At 50.2% G+C, this 19,289-nt stretch overlaps 1 protein-coding gene across 2 annotated transcripts in view; it reads right to left on the reverse strand.

Moving 5' to 3' along the window:
- The window catches only part of ST3GAL2 (ST3 beta-galactoside alpha-2,3-sialyltransferase 2), a 271,323-nt gene extending 254,365 nt beyond the window's left edge, over positions 1-16,958 (reverse strand). Inside the window, exon 1 of one of the 2 annotated variants that reach the window (XM_078670405.1) lies at positions 16,868-16,958. The gene's annotated coding sequence lies outside the window, so the exon portion shown is untranslated. Of the gene's footprint in view, positions 1-12,553; positions 12,639-16,867 lie in introns of those variants that run through there. The other variant, XM_078670407.1, reaches the window with a different exon arrangement.
- Between the last annotated feature and the right edge of the window lie 2,331 nt (positions 16,959-19,289).

Below are 19,289 nucleotides of genomic sequence, written 5' to 3' on the forward strand. Positions count from 1 at the left end.
TGACTTTCAGTCCGCCTTTTTCTGCCTGCTTTCCACTGGATGGGTTTCCTTGTTCCAGCCTGTCCATATTGTGTTTGTCCCTCCTGTGGAACAAAGCCTCTTTACTAGCTCTTTGATTAACTGTCTTCTATGCTTCCTCTGATCACTTTTACAGATCTACATTTTACTTATTGTCTCCATGAGAGTGAATGTGTTTTCCATGTCTCCCTCATGTGCTATTCTCCTCCACATGTTGCTCTTTCTCTCACACATGTGCTTCACTTATTTGTTTTCGGTTGAGCCTCCCAGTCAGAGCAAGTTGCTCCCTCACTCGCACTGCTCTGCCTCACCTGTGTTCTTCCCCCCACTGTTTTGTTTCTTCTCCCCATCCACCATTTGCATCTCCCCCAGCAATATTTTTTTACCACATTACCCCCCTCCCTAACACACTCGGCTGTTTAAATCTAAAAAAAATGTTTTAAAATTTTTTAAGTTCCCTCTACAGTGTGTACTTTTGTAGGACATAAATGCTGTTGTACGTATGCATGCACCTACAAAAATGACGCAGCAACCACATTTTTTTAACCCGTAGCAGCATGGCTAAAACATTGGCAAAGCCAGGTCTTAGAGGCGAGACCACCATTGCTTTGCTAATGAGGTTTCCTTTTTAGGTTTATTGGATGAGTAGAATGTATGGATCAGTTATTCAGACTAGGTAGGTTGGGAAGTTACTCTGTGTCACACAGGTTGATTTTTCCATTTAAGCATGATGGATTTTGCAAGATAACGATGTGCGGTTTGGTTCCTTTCTGTTTAAAAGACTCAGGCCATTACTGGGCAGAATGTATTAGTCGTTTTTTTGTCTTTAGGTATACTGTGGTCGTTTGCTTTGCCTAATTTAGGATGTTGCGCCTTGATGGAGCGTTAAGTGATGGTTTACACACTTTAGATAATTTAAGACATTTCAGAATAGGGAGATGCATGTTGGGTGTTCTTTTATTTTAGATATGCTGCCTTTCTAGGTAGAGAATCAACCTGCTTTTGTCCTTTTGTATGTTCAGAAGTAGATGGGCGGCATACAAGTCGTCTTCTCCCTTTAGACATGTTTGGACATTGCTGGAAGGGTATGCACAGGATCTTTTTTTCAAGTACGCCAGGCATTGCTGGGTAGAGATGTAGTTTTTCCCTCTTTAGACACTTTGGGGCATCAATATAGGTGTCCCTCTGTTTATGTATATTGGAATATTGCTGGGTGATGTGCGTGAGATATGTTGGTATTTAAATGGATGGAGAGGTTGGTTTTTCCCCCCTTTAGTTGGGAGTGTCAGGGTGCTACTTTAGGTTGCTGTATCTTCACATGGAACAGTACTAAATTCCAGGCCAGATACTGGCTGGGCCAGGAAAAACTGGAGCTGAGGTACCTACCTGACTGAACCACAGGGAATTAAAGCTGTCAAGCAAGAACCAAAGAAGAAAAAGAGGGAAACCTCCCCAACCACCCAAAAAATACAAAAACACACCAACGACGCGGCTCCAGGATTGTGCAAAACAAAACAGCTTCATTGAACAGCCTTATTACAAAATGTAAGAGTTGGCTCAAAACCTCCTTCATTTACTTTTGGAAACTTTTGAGGCGCCCTTTTCTAAATCAGACACTAAAGGGAGGCGTGCTTGTCAGTGGGTTGAACCAAAATTATGTTAACATTTTTTTCACAGTTTTTGGTTAGCATGGACTTTTTTTTTTTAAGTGAGGAACAAAGAAATGTCTCTTAGTCATGAAAGGAAACAATATGTCAGACCACATTGCATCCTAAATTATTCTCGCAAGACTTCCCCAAGGGTAGGCATGCTATAAATGCTCCATCTAAAGCAGAATGAAAGCATAGACTGAAAATAGTGCTTTGCCTCAGTTGTCAAAATCACAGTACACACCGGCATGCTATTCCCTACAGTCAGTATTTGTGGAGTCCAAAACCTATCATACAAAGGAGAAACGAAGCTTTCTGCGAAGCACGGCACCTGAAAAAAAGCTTTAGAAACAATCAGGGCGAAATTGTGCTTGCTGGCCATAAAGAGTCCAAATGTAAAATTATTCTGAAATGCATCACAGCATTTTGATCTAGATGAAACGTACAGGCAGGTGAGCTCAGTGGGATAACAGATCACCCAGAGTACTCTCTGATGGGCGGTCACAAGTTGGAATCCCAGCAGCCCCTCTTCAGAATCATGATCGCTATAAAGCCAGTGCTATTGAAGTGAGTGATAATTATACACACTGCATAGAACATGCTGAAGTGCATATACAAAAACAAATAATTCCTACTATGCCTACCGGGTTCTATCATGTTTACATTTCCCACAATGTATGTTAAACTTGCTGCGATGTAACTGAACAGATGACATGATGACAGCACTAGTTCTGCATGCTGGAAGCTACTATTTGCCATCTCTGGTTGGGTACAATATTTTGTTGCTGCTCTTCTAGAGCATCGCTTCTCATTGCGGTTTTTATGCTACACATCATGAATACGCCCTCATTTATTTCAAGTTTGGAATCCTCCATGCCCTCGCCTTGTTGTCCTAATAGTTAGTTTCCTGCAAGTGCTATCACTCTAGTGAGAATTACAGGTTGAGACGGTAGCGCTTGAGCTTGGTTTATATATCAACGATTTGGTATGTACTGCTGGGGTTCACCAAAGTGAATAATTTTCAGGTTGAGGGTGCACTATCTGGTAGTGAAAGTCCTATTGTGAACTTGCAGTGGCTTAGAGCCCACTGACTGCTTACCATTGGTTGGATTTAATGTCACTCATCAACTTGCTTTGTATTTGTTGCCCTGTGTGGGCCGGCCCGCATACCTCTTCTCGGTCTTCCCTTGTGTCCTTCCACTGCTTGCTTTTCGGGTACTAAATTGTTACTTTTTATTTAAGCAGTCCATGAGAGTGCATGTGTTTTCCAGTTGTCTATCATGTGTACTTCTCTTCTCCCCTCTCGGCCACACTCAAAACTGTTCTCCCTCGCCCATGTGCTTCCCCTTATCCCTCCATGTTGCACTCGCCCTTGTTCTTCTCCGCTCGTGTTGCATTCTTGCTCATGTGCCTCCCCCAAAAGTGCTACTTCTCCCCTTCCTGCCTGCCCCTGGTTTCTGCCCCCCCCCGCTCAATGTTGAATACCCCTCTCCTCCCGCCTGTTTTAAGATTTTTTTTTTTTTTACAGAGGACCAGGAAACAAACTGCTGCCATGCAAGCCTCCTTAAAAGCTCTTTTGCTCTACTTCTATTTCTTTTTTTGTTTGTTTACCGATCCATGCCAGGTAAATAAACCAAAATTTGGGGGATGGTGTCAATTTATAAGTGCACGTGTGATACAGCATGCATAACCCTACAACATGACCAGTTGCATCATCGTGCTTTTTTTTTTAAGCTTTTTTCCTTGCTTGCTGCACAGCCTCCCTTCCATCCCACTTAATAGACATTTTGCGCGGATGCATCTGCTCAGATGCAGCTTCCAATAAACTAATGTTATTATTGCCCGGACAAAGGATTTAAGTGAGATGAAAAAGGTGGGGGCACTCTCAAAGGGATGTTGCCACAGAAGCATTAACTAGTAATCGTTTCCAACCGGAGTGGCCTATGTAATGAAGGGTGTGTCTTAAAGCATGCAAGTGAAATCCTGTGCTTCCCCGATTGTACCAACTGGCCTGTGGTTTGGTGCCTGAGCTTTGTTATTTCATCCAGATATATCATACATAACAGACATGCACCTGAAACAAGTCAGACCTGTTGACTTTGCCACAGCAGTTTGTTGGCATTATCAGATAAATGAGAAACAACAATTATATATTTTTGCAAATAATAAAGAAGTGAAAAAGTTTCAGTTCTAAAAAATACATACGTTTCTGAATAAAACTAGTGGTCTTTGCAGTGTCTCAGTTATTCCCCCTTTTCCCCCTTCAACAGCTTTTCTCTGCAGTCTCTCGCTCTTAGACACATACATACATACTTTTTCTCCCCACATTTTTCACCAGAGCTCTCAACGGTGGCCAGTTATAAACACCCACCCACAGACCAATTTATTGCAGACAGCAAGAGTTAATGCAGTACATAGTAAGCACTATGCAAGAGTAATAGGTTACATGCAAACAAAAACTACAGAAAAACATCCAGGAGAAACCAAATAATCCAGGGGATGCAAGATCAAGTAAAGCTTGTGAAATGTATTTAGAAACCACTAAACTACTACTCTGGCTTCAGATCACACTGCTGCAAGGAAACCTCTGCCTAACTCTATGTCTATGTACTCATTATAGTCAATACGCTCATCAGCACGGATGAAGAGGACCCCTGCCTCCGGATATTGTTGGACATCTCAGCGGCCTTGAACAAAGTTGGCCAATCCACTCTCATATGCACCCTGGAGTCTTGAACGAGATTCACCAGTAATGTCCTTCTCTGGGTCTCTTCCGACCTTTGCAACCGACAATTTCTTGTTCACATGGGCACTTCCAGGTCACTAAAGATCCCATTACCGGGGGAGTCCCCCAGGGTTCCAAACCATCTCCTGACTCCTTCGACCTTTACATGGAACCGCTCGGTGCTCTGCACACAGATAAAAGCATCAAGATTCACAAATAAGCTGATGAACACACAACTCTACTTTAAAGTCTACTGTGCTTTAGACATCCAATGCCTCAAAAGATGATTGCACATCATTCAAACATGGATATCCAATGACAACCTGAAGCTCAACCCCACTAAGACAGAATTCCTGCTATTAGCCAAGAACAACAAACAAGATGCAGTACAAACCTGGCTCAACGACCTGAAACTTGCCAGCTTTAAACCCTATATTTTACCGAATGTCAAGTCAATTTGAATTACCCAGGACGCCAACCTCCAGCTCATGGAACATGCTGATAAAAAAAAAAACACAAAGATGGCCTCCTAACAGTTCTCTCTTCTACAGAAAGAGAAACAGTTTCTTCCAGAAAGTGACTTCATAACTGCTGTTTAAGCCCTGGTACTCTTGCATTTGGTTGGTGGTAACACCCAACTCTATGGCGTCCCAGACTCCACGCTGACACTCCACAGGGCCATCCTACACATTGCAGCACATCTCAAAATTAAATATGATCACATCAACCGCATCCTGACGGAGCTCAATTTGCTCCCCTTGCTGGCCTGCATCATCTGCAAAACCAGCTGCGTCATTTAGAAAGCCATCACTAACAGCACCCCTGCTTATCCTGCAGACAGGCACACCATCTCTGAAGATTCTCGGAACACCCGCAGCCAGGACAACAGCAGACTGCAGACTAGGAGGTGTAAAAAATAAAAAACTAGACAAGATTTTATCCATCATCCCTGGATCAGGAACAACATTCCTGTATCATGAGAACCTCCCTAAACTGCTCAAAATTAGGAAAGAGTTGAAGTCTCGCCTCTTTAAGGAACACTACATCACAATCCATGCTTAATTTGAGCCGTTGGTTTCCGGTGCTCAGCACCAGCACTTACTCATGAACACCGGGGCTTTTCATGTGCACCAATTAAAGACACTTCTTAAGTGATTTTACCATAATCACAATATGTTGAACCGACAACGAGACTCGAACCTGGCTCCCCTGCTCCGAAATAGGCAGCTCTGGCCGTTACGTGGCATCTTCGCTCGACTTTCATGGCTAGTAGTTGGTTCTGTTTTAGGCGGCGCTAGCAGGAGAAATGGGCTGGTGCAAGCTGCCTCCTGACGAGAGCCCTGGCATTTATTTTTTTCCAAATTTAAAACTGATCACAATTCATTCACCGTCCCCACTCAAGTTTCCTTTCACATCACTCACTGCCTTTATGCTGGACTTTAGTTTTGTACAGTGCTCTGCAGCCTTTTCCTGGCTTGGTCTGTAGTGTAAAACAAGGTATGCATACATCACTCACTGATATGCATTACCTTAATTATTTTTACAGTTATTGTTGCGAAAGCGATCAGTTTTATAACAGTAAAGTTAATGACATCTTAATTGGGACCTATTTCAAAATCCGTTTTCAATTACTGCCTGTGTCCTATACGAGGGGACAAGCTCCACTAAAAGCCCTGCAAATCGGAATGTATGCACAGTAACTAGAGTGGACCGAGACAGTAGCTCTACTATTTCTGTTGTGACTGGAAACAAGCTGGGAATGGGGAAATAGATAGAATTCTATCTTCATAGCCCCTCTGCCTAGCAACAGTTGCCAAACATTTTTTCCGCGTGCACCACTTGACATGAGATGAGGACCAGTGGTTATGTTTTTGGCAGCGAAACCAGCAAAACAGGGATAAAATCACCACCACCATCAACAGGTTGCACGCAGAAGCTGGAACAAGATCACAGCCGACCAGCTCGCGACTTCCCTGAGCAAGAACCCACCCACCAGCGCAACAAAACCCCAGCCAAGCGGCCATCAACCTCACAAAGTGGATCAGCAACTGCGCAGACGCCCTCGCCCCCCTGAGGACCCCGCCTAGCAGACCCCGCAGCAAGAAAGCCCCATGGTTCACCGACCAACTCAAGAGCTCCAAGAAGAACTGCCGAGCCCTCGAGAGAACCTGGCGCAGAGACCCTACACCAGACAACATGACTGCCCTCAAGCTCGCCACCCGAAAACACCACCAACTCATCCACGCCACCAAGAAAACTGCATTCAAGGAACGACTGGACAACAACGCACACAACAGCAAGGAACTCTTCAACATCGTTAAAGAGCTCTCCAACCCCGACGCCGGAAACAACGACATCACCCCTTCGCAAGACCTCTGCAACTCCCTCGCCTCCCACTTCCACAACAAGATCGCGGACATACACAACAGCTTCAGCACTCAACCGACGCACGCCTCGACCGAACCACCGCCCCCCACCGCCACCCTCCGCGCCTGGACCCACATCAGCATCGAAGACACCATCCGCACGATGAACTCCATCCACTCCGGATCTCCTACCGACCCCTGCCCTCACCACGCCTTCAACAAGGCCGACGCTGTCATCGCACCCCACCTGCGGGACATCATCAACACCTCCTTCGACACCGCCACCTTCCCGGAGAGCTGGAAGCACGCTGAACTCAGCGCTCTACTAAAGAAGCCATCAGCCGACCCCACGGACCTCAAGAACTACCGCCCCATCTCGCTGCTCCCGTTCCCTGCAAAAGTCATCGAGAAGACCGTCAACAAGCAGCTGGTCGCCTTCCTCGAGACGAACGGATCCCTCGACCTCTCGCAGTCTGGCTTCCGAGCCAACCACAGCACCGAGACCGCCCTGATCGCAGCCACCGATGACATCCGAGCGCTGCTTGACAACGGTGAAACAGCAGCCCTCATCCTCCTAGATCTCTCCGCAGCCTTCGACACTGTCTGCCACCGTACACTAGTGCAGCGACTCAGCAACGTCGGAATCCAGGAGAAGGCACTGGAGTGGATCATCAACAAAAATTGTTTTGTTATTTCGAGTTGTTCACTCGCCCTGAGGCGGAAGCCGGGGCTCTTAGCGCTCTCTTGCGCCTCTATTGAATCGGTGTTATTGTTGACCACTAATAATAGCACAGGAACTACTTAGGGCTTGCACGAACGCTGCCTTCAGCACCTAAGAATTGAAATCTTTTAAAACTTGTACATATCTTAAATTGTTCGTTTTTAAGCAAGTTCTTACCTGGGGTGAGATTACTTCCCTCCAGGCAGCGTCAAGACCGGACAGCGCAGCTCAGCTTGTGAGTGACGCTGGGCACTCCCCCCACCCACCGGAGCCGCCATCTTGGGAAGGGAAGGGAGACGGTGCAGTCCATCGTCCCTCCCACCCTCCTCACTTACCAATGGATAAAAACACTCGCCTTGCACGTCCGTGCCTGGACCGGGCCCAGGGCCACAACCCCTGCCCCTCTTCTCTCCTATACCCGCAATGTTCTTTTGGAGCTTTGTCCATCTCACGCCCAGCTGTGCACCAAATTCGATCTATCCCTCATGCAGTCGGTGCCACATACACATTGTTTACATTGTAACATTTCCCCTGTGTTTGATAATCCAACTATGGATGCTAAATCTTTAATTACTGAGGTTGATACCCATGTCTCCATGGCACTCATTAACGCGCGCTCCCTGAGCAAACATTGCCAGGAAATAGCTGACCTTGTCAGCGATTTTAACTTAGATGTGCTCTATATTACAGAGACATGGACTGATGAAGCATCTGCCCCTGACTATGTCACGGCAGTCCCCCCAGGCTACAGTGCCTATCGGCAGGACAGGCCCATAGGAAAAGGTGGTGGGATAGCCATCATAGCGAGAGACCAATTTGAAGTCCGTTGTTCACCGATTCCTACTACCTCATGCGAAGCCATGCATTTCAACATAAAACTGTCCCCAACTTATAACTTCAAGGGAATATTGATTTATAGACCCCCGGGGACTAGATCTGCGTTCCTCGCAAATCTTAGTAATATGACTGAGTCCATAGCTACAGAAGACTCCACTACGATTATGGGAGATTTTAATTTCTATCTGGAGCTTTTCAGTGATAGGGACACCTCAGCCCTTCTGTCAGACTTAGATACAATGGGCCTCAGACAACTGGTCACGACTCCTACCCATCAGGCAGGCCACACACTGGATGGAATTTTCACAAATGTGGAAGGACTGAGTATTATCTCAGTTCTCCCTATGACCTGGACAGACCACTCAGTCATCCTCAGCAGACTCACCATCAAAGGTACGCAGAGAAAAAAAGTGGTCCTTGCGAAAAAGGGTACGTTCAAAGCTTGGAAGGACATCAATTCCAATGACTTAACGTTGCTTCTTAATACCACAACCCCAGAATTATCCACCGATCCCAATACTGCTACCAATCAATTCCATAAGTGGTTGGGTGATGCCACGACCCAGCTGGCACCCATTAAATCATTTTCTAAGAATAGAAATGTGCCAAAAGCTCAGTGGTATACAACAGAACTAAAAAATCAAAAACAATTAACCAGGAACAGGGAAAGACACTGGCGAAGAACTTATGATAGTCAAAATAAGGAAAATTATAAAAAAGCCCTTGCTACTTACAAAGCTATGATAATAGCAGCAAAGAAAGATTTTTTCACACGCCAGATAGAAACTGCAAGAAATTCCAGTAAACAGTTATTTAACATTGCCAAAACCCTCGCTGGAAACTCCCCGGATCTCAATCCTCCCCCTTCACAAGCACTATGTGATGCCTTATCGGAGTTCTTTTTTGCAAAGGTGAATGATATTTATCAAGCCTTCAGCTCAGATCAGGCTAGTAGCAGAGCCACTACCCCCATGATTACTCCCAAAAGTTCCATGATCTGTTTTAGCCCTCTCACCACTGACCAAATCAAGAGCATAGTCAAATCGATTAAAGCTGGCTCAGCTCTGGACCCATGCCCGACCTCCGTGCTTGCTACTGTACCAGACACAGTTATCCCCATCATTACCGCTGTCTGTAATACTATATTGACAGCTGGAATTTATCCTGACTCATTAAAAAACACGTTGATCAAACCCCTGCTCAAAAAGCCGGGCTCAGATAAAGGCGAATTAAAAAACTACCGCCCTATAGCGAGCCTCCCCTTCCTAGCCAAGGTTCTAGAAAAGGCTATGAATCAGCAGTTATCAGCCTATATAGAAACCCACAATTTGCTGGATGATACACAGTTCGGTTTCCGCAAATATCATGGTACGGAAACCGCTCTCATCAAAGCAGCTGATGACATAAGAATCGTCCGCGATCAAGGAGGAACTGCTTTGTTAGTTCTTTTGGATCTCTCAGCAGCTTTCGACACGGTTGACCATAAGATCTTGGTCGACCGTGTCGAGAGGATGGGCATTCAGCTCACTGCTAGGGACTTACTTGCCTCCTTTCTGGCCAATAGAACCCAGGCGGTTACACTGGGCCCCTTCCAGTCGGCTGACCTGTCGTTACCGTGTGGGGTCCCTCAAGGCTCATCCCTAAGTCCGACACTATTTAATATATACGTGTCGGACCTTGCTAGTGTCATCAAAGCGCATGGGATGAGCCTAACCTCATACGCTGACGACACTCAGCTGGTGCTGGCAATAAAGGGTGATGGACAGAGGGTGGCAGAGAGATTCCAAAATGGGATGATCACTATCGGTGAGTGGATGGCAAGGAATTGCCTGAAGCTCAACTCCGATAAAACGGAGGTGGTTATCTTTGGCAATCTCTCACCAGTATGGTCTGCCGCTTGGTGGCCATCGGCCTTAGGTACACCTCCCTCCCCCACGGTCAAAGTTAGAAACCTAGGTGTTACTTTTGATGACCAGCTTAACTTCATGGCCCATGCAAACAAGGTGGCAGCCAACGCCCATTTCAAGCTTAGAACGGTAAGAAAAATTATACCGTATCTACCAGATTCAGCAGCCAAAACGTTAGTCACTACTCTAGTTTTGACATCACTAGATTACTGCAACGGTCTGCTGCTCAATGCTCAGAGCAGAGTCACCAAAAAATTACAGACCGTGCAGAATGCTGCCGCTCGCGTACTGTCAAAAAAAACCAAATTTGCACCTATCTCAGACACCTTAAAAAACTACCACTGGTTGTCCATCCACAACAGGGTAAAATTCAAAGCTTTGTGCAAGTCTATAAGACACTACAGGATCAAGGACCTCGTTTTCTTAAAAATCAACTGATTCCCTACAATCCATCGAGAACCCTCCGATCCACCTCACTTAACCAACTAGTGGTTCAACGTAGTCGAACAGCTTCCTGGGGTGATCGCCGCTTCTCAATTGCGGCCCCTAGACTATGGAACACCCTTCCAAATCATATAAAAACATGCCCTTCCCTGCTTCAGTTCAGAAAAAAACTGAAAACGTGGTTATTCAATCAGTAATTTACATCCCTGTACTTCCTGATCACGGTGAGATAACAATGCATTTTAGCGCCGAGACGCCCATGGGTAATTGTACGCGCTCTACAAATATCATTAAACATAAACATAAACTTCTCCTTCCTCGCCGGAAGGACACAGAGAGTTCGCCTCCCCCCGTTCAGATCTGAAGCCACCGAAGTCATCTGCGACGTTCCTCAAGGCTCCTCGCTCAGTCCAACCCTCTTCAACATCTACATGAGCCCCCTCACAGACATCGCACGCCAGCACAACCTTAACATCATCTCCTACGCTGACGACACCCAGCTGATCCTCTCCCTCACCAACGACCCCGCCACCGCCAGAGCCAACCTTCACGAAGGGATGAAAGAGGTAGCCGCATGGATGAAGAACAGTCGCCTGAAACTGAACTCGGACAAGACGGAAGTCCTCATCCTAGGATCCTCACCCTCCGCCTGGGACGACTCCTGGTGGCCCCCCGCCCTAGGCAGCGCACCCAAACCAACTGACCACGCACGCAACCTAGGCTTCATCCTGGACTCCTCCCTCTCCATGACCAGACAAGTCAACGCCGTCTCCTCGTCGTGCTTCAACATCCTGCGCATGCTACGTAAGATCTTCCGGTGGATCCCCACCGAGACCAGGAAGACGGTCACCCAGGCCCTCGTCACCAGCCGTCTGGACTACGGCAACTCCCTCTACGCAGGAACCACCGCCAAACTCCAGAAGAGACTCCAGCGGATACAGAACGCCTCAGCACGACTCATCCTTGACAACCCCCGTCGCAGCCACATCTCCGAACACCTGAGAGACCTGCACTGGCTCCCGGTCAACAAGAGAATCACCTTCCGTCTCCTCACCCACGCTCACAAAGCCCTACACAACCAAGGACCAGGATACCTCAACAGCCGCCTCAACTTCTACGCCCCCACACGCCAGCTTCGATCAACCGGCCACGCCCTCGCCGCCGTCCCCCGCATCCGAAGAGCCACCACAGGAGGACGGTCCTTCTCCTACCTCGCCGCCAAGACATGGAACTCCCTCCCGACCCACCTCCGCCTGACCCAGGACCACCTCGCCTTCGGGAAGCAACTCAAGACCTGGCTGTTCGAGCAGTAGCAGATCCCCCTCCCCGAGCGCCTTGAGACCCTCTGGGTGAGTAGTGCGCTATATAAATGCATTGATTGATTGATTATTTTCCAATATGTTCGTAACCGGTGATGCTGATGAAGTACCTATTTCCCCGTGCCCCAGTTTCCATGTCTGCCAAAACCAGAAGCACTTAAAAATGGCTGGAAACCCTTACTTTAAAAAAAAACCTTTGAGACATTTATTTAGGAATTCGGGTTTTATATAGGTAAACATGACTTAAAAGTAGCTTTAGGATGAATATTTTACATTTAGACCTGGGGTCGATCCTGCACTGGGATGACCAGCCAGGCTTCTTTCTGCGTGCATAAAGTGATGAGCAGGCCTGAAATAGCCGCTGCTGTGCCCCTAACCCCTGCTCTGTGCGTCATCATTGCCACCTTGAGAATGAGACAACAACATAAAGCTCCCTCGTCACCGTTCTTGGATGCAGGTGTCCCACGCGCCACTCTCTGAATCACCTCAGGCCCCAATACCCGCTGACGCGTTCATCCTCCCACAACAAACACACACGGCTCAGATACAGCACCGACCCGGTCTCACCTGGATTCACATAGACTGGGGAAATGACACCCTCCCGCGCAGCAGGCGCATGAACCCGCCGAGGTGCGGGAGCGGATGGAATTCCATCGCAAGGGGGGGAAATGAGGGCGCAGACTCGGAGCCCGTGCAGATGGGGATTAAGTCATTAAGCGTGTTTGGCAGTTGGAGTTGCCGCTGATTACATTAAAGCTGCACCCCGCCTCTCCATCGCCCTCACTAATGCTCCCGCCGGCGGTCTCCTGGGCCAGCCTGGCCCTCGGCTGTCGGCCCTCGGCGGTGGCGCCTCTAAGTGACGGCGGGGGCAAGGAGAGTGGCATCCCGTGAGACTCCGACGGAAGCGCCCTGGGGGAGAGTGGCAAAGTGTGTAAAATAGGCCTGGCAGCCACAGGGTACAGAGTGCTCATGTGCCAGCGCCTGTACAGCTGCTGTCAGCACCAGGGCGGCATCTACAAGTTTTTTTATTTATTTATTCGATTTTATATAGCGCGGACTTTACCCGAAGGTGTCACAGCGCTTCACAATAGGAACAGTACTGATACATGAGGAGAAAATTACAAGTGAACAAAATTACATAAGCAAACCTCAAGTTACATTAGGTAGAAGTGACAATCGTGAGAATGGGAACAGGGGCAGAAGACTGCCGGGGATACTTGTGAAGTATATTAAGAGTTTGCTCTGTGCACGGGCTGCCTGTAAAGAGGGGGTGGGGTGGGGTGGGGGGGGGGGGGGGGGGGGTTCGTGCAGTGGAAGCGTTAGACTGCCGGGGCTTCTCTGGGAAGGAGGGGGTGCAAGTGTGCCAGAGGCTGCACCAGGGAGCGAGGGTGGCAGTCTGCCAGGGGATGCTTCTCTGGGTAGAGGGAGGGGGTGCAAGTGTGCCAGAGGCTGCACCAGGGAGCGAGGGTGGCAGTCTGCCAGGGGATGCTTCTCTGGGTAGAGGAGGGGTGCAAGTGGCTGCACCAGGGAGCGAGGGTGGCAGTCTGCCAGGGGATGCTTCTCTGGGTAGAGGGAGGGGGGTGCAAGTGTGCCAGAGGCTGCACCAGGGAGCGAGGGTGGCAGTCTGCCAGGGGATGCTTCTCTGGGTAGAGGGAGGGGGTGCAAGTGTGCCAGAGGCTGCACCAGGGAGCGAGGGTGGCAGTCTGCCAGGGGATGCTTCTCTGGGTAGAGGAGGGGTGCAAGTGTGCCAGAGGCTGCACCAGGGAGCGAGGGTGGCAGTCTGCCAGGGGATGCTTCTCTGGGTAGAGGGAGGGGGGTGCAAGTGTGCCAGAGGCTGCACCAGGGAGCGAGGGTGGCAGTCTGCCAGGGGATGCTTCTCTGGGTAGAGGGAGGGGGTGCAAGTGTGCCAGAGGCTGCACCAGGGAGCGAGGGTGGCAGTCTGCCAGGGGATGCTTCTCTGGGTAGAGGGAGGGGGGGTGCAAGTGTGCCAGAGGCTGCACCAGGGAGCGAGGGTGGCAGTCTGCCAGGGGATGCTTCTCTGGGTAGAGGGAGGGGGGTGCAAGTGTGCCAGAGGCTACACCAGGGAGCGAGGGTGGCAGTCTGCCAGGGGATGCTTCTCTGGGTAGAGGAGGGGTGCAAGTGTGCCAGAGGCTGCACCAGGGAGCGAGGGCGGCAGCCTGCCAGGGGATGCTTCTCTGGGTAGAGGAGGGGTGCAAGTGTGCCAGAGGCTTCACCAGGGAGCGAGGGTGGCAGCCTGCCAGGGGATGCTTCTCTGGGTAGAGGAGGGGTGCAAGTGTGCCAGAGGCTGCACCAGGGAGCGAGGGTGGCAGCCTGCCAGGGGATGCTTCTCTGGGCAGAGGGAGGGGGGTGCAAGTGTGCCAGAGGCTGCACCAGGGAGAGAGGGTGGCAGTCTGCCAGGGGATGCTTCTCTGGGTAGAGAGGTGCAAGTGTGCCAGAGGCTGCACCAGGGAGCGAGGGTGGCAGTCTGCCAGGGGATGCTTCTCTGCGTAGAGGAGGGGTGCAAGTGTGCCAGAGGCTGCACCAGGGAGCGAGGGTGGCAGTCTGCCAGGGGATGCTTCTCTGGGTAGAGGAGGGGTGCAAGTGTGCCAGAGGCTGCCCCAGGGAGCGAGGGTGGCAGTCTGCCAGGGGATGCTTCTCTGGGTAGAGAGGGGGGGGGGTGCAAGTGTGCCAGAGGCTGCACCAGGGAGCGAGGGTGGCAGTCTGCCAGGGGATGCTTCTCTGGGTAGAGGAGGGGTGCGAGTGTGCCAGAGGCTGCACCAGGGAGCGAGGGTGGCAGCCTGCCAGGGGATGCTTCTCTGGGCAGAGGGAGGGGGGTGCAAGTGTGCCAGAGGCTGCACCAGGGAGAGAGGGTGGCAGTCTGCCAGGGGATGCTTCTCTGGGTAGAGAGGTGCAAGTGTGCCAGAGGCTGCACCAGGGAGCGAGGGTGGCAGTCTGCCAGGGGATGCTTCTCTGCGTAGAGGAGGGGTGCAAGTGTGCCAGAGGCTGCACCAGGGAGCGAGGGTGGCAGTCTGCCGGGGGATGCTTCTCTGGGTAGAGGAGGGGTGCAAGTGTGCCAGAGGCTGCCCCAGGGAGCGAGGGTGGCAGTCTGCCAGGGGATGCTTCTCTGGGTAGAGGAGGGGGGGGGGGGTGCAAGTGTGCCAGAGGCTGCACCAGGGAGCGAGGGTGGCAGTCTGCCAGGGGATGCTTCTCTGGGTAGAGGAGGGGTGCGAGTGTGCCAGAGGCTGCACCAGGGAGCGAGGGTGGCAGTCTGCCAGGGGATGCTTCTCTGGGTAGAGGAGGGGTGCAAGTGTGCCAGAGGCTGCCCCAGGGAGCGAGGGTGGCAGTCTGCCAGGGGATGCTTCTCTGGGTAGAGAGGGGGGGGGGTGCAAGTGTGCCAGAGGCTGCACCAGGGAGCGAGGGTGGCAGTCTGCCAGGGGATGCTTCTCTGGGTAGAGGAGGGGTGCGAGTGTGCCAGAGGCTGCACCAGGGAGCGAGGGTGGCAGTCTGCCAGGGGATGCTTCTCTGGGTAGAGGAGGGGTGCGAGTGTGCCAGAGGCTGCACCAGGGAGCGAGGGTGGCAGTCTGCCAGGGGATGCTTCTCTGGGTAGAGGGAGGGGGGGTGCAAGTGTGCCAGAGGCTGCACCAGGGAGCGAGGGTGGCAGTCTGCCAGGGGATGCTTCTCTGGGTAGAGGGAGGGGGGTGCAAGTGTGCCAGAGGCTACACCAGGGAGCGAGGGTGGCAGTCTGCCAGGGGATGCTTCTCTGGGTAGAGGAGGGGTGCAAGTGTGCCAGAGGCTACACCAGGGAGCGAGGGTGGCAGCCTGCCAGGGGATGCCTTTCCTGGGAGGAGGGGTTGGGGCTGTCAGTGGCTGCCTCCAGGAGAGTTGGAGAAAGTCAGCCTGGCTATTTTAGGGAGGTTTCCGCTAGAGCTTTGTAAATGTAGTTTATTTTTCTTGGGGCTGCCCTGGGGACAGAGGGGCAAGTCTGCTGTGGAACACTAGAGAGAAAGGAGGGGAAGTCGGTCCTGGAATCCCTTCGGGTGAGGGGAGGAAATGGGGCCGGAGATGCCTGATTAAGTATGTGGCGCGGGGGGAGGGGGTGTGTGGTCTGCCGTGGGCTGCCTAGAGGGTGGAGTATGGTAGCAGTCTTCCAGTTGCTGCTTCAGGCTGAAAATAGGCAGCCTATTTTGTTTTCGTTTTGTAACGAGTCTGGCAAGCGAGGGCACAGTATTGTCTACTCAGTAATATTTTGTATTCCCTCCGGGGATGGCAACGGGTGGATCTGCAGCCCCGAGTCAGGCAGATGCGGCGCGCCAAAGGAAACCCTGAGGATATCCATCTCAAAAGCTCATATGTACATCGGAGCATTTACATTTCATATACATGCATATACATTGCATATACGTAAAGTATAAGCAATAGCACGTCAGGCAGACAACACGTCTACCCTTTACATAACAAAGGGAGCCAAAGCACAAGGCACATTCCTGAGGATAATACATGGCAGCATCCCTCGCCGCCCGTTCTCCCCAGCATGAATCATACCCGGACTCGATCAGAACGGGTATTAATGGATCCAGAGCGGTGGAGATCGTGCAGCCCTTATAAAGGGGCTGTCCTGTCCCCCCTCCTAGGTGCTGCTGTCATGAGCTCGGGTGCATCAAAGCACTGCATGCTGCCGCTGCACCCCGCCCCCAGCGATCCTCGCCTCTCGCCCAGAATGGTCCCCTGGCTGCATGTGTAGTTTTCTTCTTTGTGTGTAGGTATGTATAACCCCTCCTCCTCATTGCATTCCGATGTGACTCTGGCCCCAACCGCTGCTAGGCTTTGCAGTGCCCATCCAGTCAGACTGCACCACTCCTATGCACCAGCATGCACGCTCACCTCAGACTGGCCTCCTGCACGGAACCCGGCACTGCCCATCCTCTCCTCCCAGGCTCCCTGCCTGCTCTGCCACAGCTGCTCCTCATCCTTCCAACCCCCTCCTTCTCCATCACAGCGCCCTGCCACTGGCAGCCACAGACAGCGGACTGGCGTGCTCGAGCTGCGGGCAACCCGCGAAGAGAACGGCCATCTTGAACTAGTCTTTTTCATGTTTTATTATATTTTTTTTATATATGCGTTTTTACCCAAAGGCGTCAGAGCGCTTCACAATAGGAACAGAAAAATTACAAATGAACAAATTACAAAAGCAGACGATAAGTTACATGAGGTAAAAGTGACAATTGTGAGCAAACAATACATGAGGTAGCAAACAGTGCAATACATCAGGAAAGAGTGACAAGTGTGCGGGTTACAAGAGAAAAACAAAGTACATTTAGAGGTAATATACTGCAAAATATGCTAGACACAGAGGCACAAGAACAAACATTACGTAGGCAATGGTGGCACTTGTGCAAGTATCAAAAGCAAACAAAATGTGAAAGGTAGCAAACAGTGTGTTACAAGAGAAAAGTGGCGTGTGCATGTTACAAAAGAGAACCAAACACAGAAACAAGGATAATACTGCAATAAATGGCATACACTCCAACCACACGAACACACTGGGAAGGCACTTCCATAGTCATGGAGATTAGAGTTTTCAGCGATGGGAGGTCTTCCTTCAGATAATAGAGAGGGAATGAATTAACTTTGGAAGTGTCTTTGGAGGAGGAGAACTTTGAGGTCTGTTTTGAATGCCTGGGAGGAGGTGGTGGTCCGGAGCTGAGGCGGAAGTGAGTTCCATATTCTCACTGCGTTGCCTGAAAAGGATTGGGCCATCGATCTTTCCTTCTTGAAAGTGGGAGGTTCAAGCAGTAGATTTTCCGCATTACGTGAAGGTCTAGAGCCTCCAGAGAGTTTCAGCTTGTTCGCCAGGTAGCGTGGAGAGGAAGAGTGCAAGGCTTTGTGGGTGATACAGGCAGTCTTGTAGATAGCTCTAGCCTCGATGGGAAGCCAGCGGAGGGTGGATAACCTCGGTGTGATGTAGTCGCTTCTTTTGGCCCCATAAATGAAACGAGCTGCTGAATGGAGAACAGATCTGAGGGGGGACAAGTGGGATTTGGGGAGGCCAGTAAGAAGAGAATTGCAGTAGTCCAGTCTGGAGAGGACCAGCGATTGCACCAGGGTTTTAAGGTCCTGCTCCTCGAAAAAGCGACAATTTCCCCAAAGAAGGAGCAATTGGTATCGAGCAGACTTAGCAATGGAATTGATGTGGGAGATTAGATGTAGTTTTTTGTCGAGTATGACACCAAGGGATTTTGCGCTGTCGACAATGATGGGTTTATTGTTAGGTAGATTCATCTGATCCATCCATGATTGAACCGGGGGAGGAGAGAGTGAGGAGGAGAGGAGGAGGAATTCAGTTTTGGAGGGATTCAGAATCAGTTGATGAGTTGACATCCAGTTTTGAATGGAGTCGAGAGTGGAGCTTAGGAAGGAGAGATCGTGAGTGGAGGCGACCTTGAGGTAGAGTTGAGTGTCATCTGCATAGAGATGATAGTGGATCCCGGATTTACTTAAGATATTTCCCAGGTGTTCTAAATAGAGATTGAACAAAGTGGGTGCAAGTATAGAGCCTTGAGGAACACCTTGACCTAGCGCCACAGGAGATGAAAGACTGTTCTCTATTTTGATCATTTGGGATCTATCTGAGAGAAAGGAGGCAAACCATTTAAGCACAGTGCCCTCCAAGCCCATTCTCTGTTGAAGAGTGTTGAGGAGGGTGTTGTGATTGACAGTGTCAAAGGCTGCAGAAAGGTCAAGGAGAATTAGAAGACAGGACCACCCCGAATCGAGTATCCTCAGCGCGTCATCAACCACTTGCAGTAGGGCTGTTTCAGTGCTGCAGTTTTGGATGAAGCCGGACTGACAATTGTCAAGAAGATCATTGTCCTTGATATGACGAGAGAGTTGTTTCGCTACACATCTTTCTGTGATCTTCGCAAGAAATGGTAGATTAGTGATGGGGCGGAAGTTGTTGAGGTCTTTCGCATCCGCAGTAGGTTTTTTAAGCAGAGGGGTGACCTGCCCAGTTTTGAAGGAGACAGGAAGTGAGCCTTGACAAAGGGAGAGGTTGACCAGAGTGGTCCAATAGGAAAGGGAATGGGTGTAGAAGTCAATGGCAATGGCACTGGGGATGGGGTCCAGAGAATGGTTGGAGGGCTGTGTTTCGTGGATGCACTTGAGGAGGTCAACTTCAGAGATGGGGTCAAAGTTCTGCCACATGGCTGAGGATTTGCGCTCCTCTGGAGGGGTAGGATGAGCGACCTGATCCACAAGTGATTTCACTTTTTCATCGAAGAATATAGCGAAATCCGTTGCTTGC

Source organism: Lissotriton helveticus, chromosome 12, assembly GCF_964261635.1.
Source record: "Lissotriton helveticus chromosome 12, aLisHel1.1, whole genome shotgun sequence".
NCBI classification, from domain to species: Eukaryota; Metazoa; Chordata; class Amphibia; order Caudata; family Salamandridae; genus Lissotriton; species Lissotriton helveticus.